Raw genomic sequence first — 1,466 nt, 5'->3', positions numbered from 1 at the left:
CACTGAATTAAAATTCACTGTCAACATGTAACAGGCTGTATAGCTATATCGGGTTTAGATGCAGCTGGATAACTTTCAACTTTAATACTGCTTGCTTATGAGTGGCATATAAATCATTAAAACATGCTTTACAGATTAAGGAATTGAAAACTAATTGTTAAGAGCAATATCTTGCTAAATGTCATTATAGGGAGGCAAAAAGAACCCACTATTTACATGGCTTAGCAGAAAGAAATCCCAATTTATACATAAAATTGATCTCCTTTGTTTTCATTTCAATATTTGGATCATGTTAGACAGCAACAGATCTTCCTATGCTCATGTTTCTCCCAAGAACAAGACCATATAGCTACTAGTTATTGATCTGGCTGATAACCACCACGTAAACAGGTAACCATGGTTCATAACACTGGCAAAAGCACACTTGCTCTTTGTAGTTTAGTAGTAGGCACAGCCTAACATTAATCTGGTACTGGTTTTGCCATGACAGTACTGTAAGAGACCAGGTAAAGGTAAAGGCCAGCCTCATCCTTCTCTAAAGCCTTGTCCAGAGCTCCTTTAGGAGAATCAATTTCCATTTTTTTCATAGCTGGAACAGCTCAAGAAGTCCAAAAGTTCCTGGGGAATAAGACAGGTCAACCCAAGCTTTTCCTGGTTTAACAGTCCAGAAGCAGCACACAAATCAAGACTGAAGAAGAAATACCCAAGGAGTTAGTGCAAGATAAAGCATGGCACAAAATAACAAAAGACTACAAAAGTAGTCCTTTTCTTTTTCAGAACTACAGCAGATGAGAGAGAATAGCTTAGTATGTCTACAGCAGCTCTGTTCTCTACAGTCTTCAGCTTCTCCTGCATTACCAAGCCTAGATACAATACACCATGACTGTTTCTATGTGATCTCATATAAGAAAAAAAAAAAAAAGAAAAAAAAAAGAAAAAAAAAGAATGGGTCTTTTTCAGGATTGGCCGCTTTGACAACTTACTGCTTTGGTGCACAGGAACTGCGATCAATCTATGAAATTCAGCTCCCTAATGGATGTTTACTAAGTATCACCCTGCCTTTTCCTCCCTCAAGCTGCTTTTTCTCTGGATACCACTATGATATTACCTGCAAGGAAAAATAACCGGAACACATGTTTCTTTTCAGAGATATTAAGCTCACAAGACTTGATGATTAAAAAAACCCCATTCAGTCCAGCTCCATGAGACCGTGCACCACTGTGGCACTCTGGATGGCCATATGCAGTGGTCTCATCCCAACATCCACTCCTAACCTTAGAACTACTATCAAACTCTGAGAAGTCTTCAGAAGCAGCGCATATAGTTTTTTTCCAGTTCTTATGCCACAGGAACCTAAACATGGAGCTTTTAAATTTTTGTCTTTTATGTGTAGGTCTTTGGTAAGGAGCAATGATCTTATCCTGAATAAAATAAGTGACAACAGAAACAGGCAAGTTATTGTCAAG

Source organism: Vanellus vanellus (assembly GCF_965231255.1).
Source record: "Vanellus vanellus genome assembly, chromosome: 2".
Classification (NCBI taxonomy): domain Eukaryota; kingdom Metazoa; phylum Chordata; class Aves; order Charadriiformes; family Charadriidae; genus Vanellus; species Vanellus vanellus.
This window is presented reverse-complemented; position numbering follows the sequence as displayed.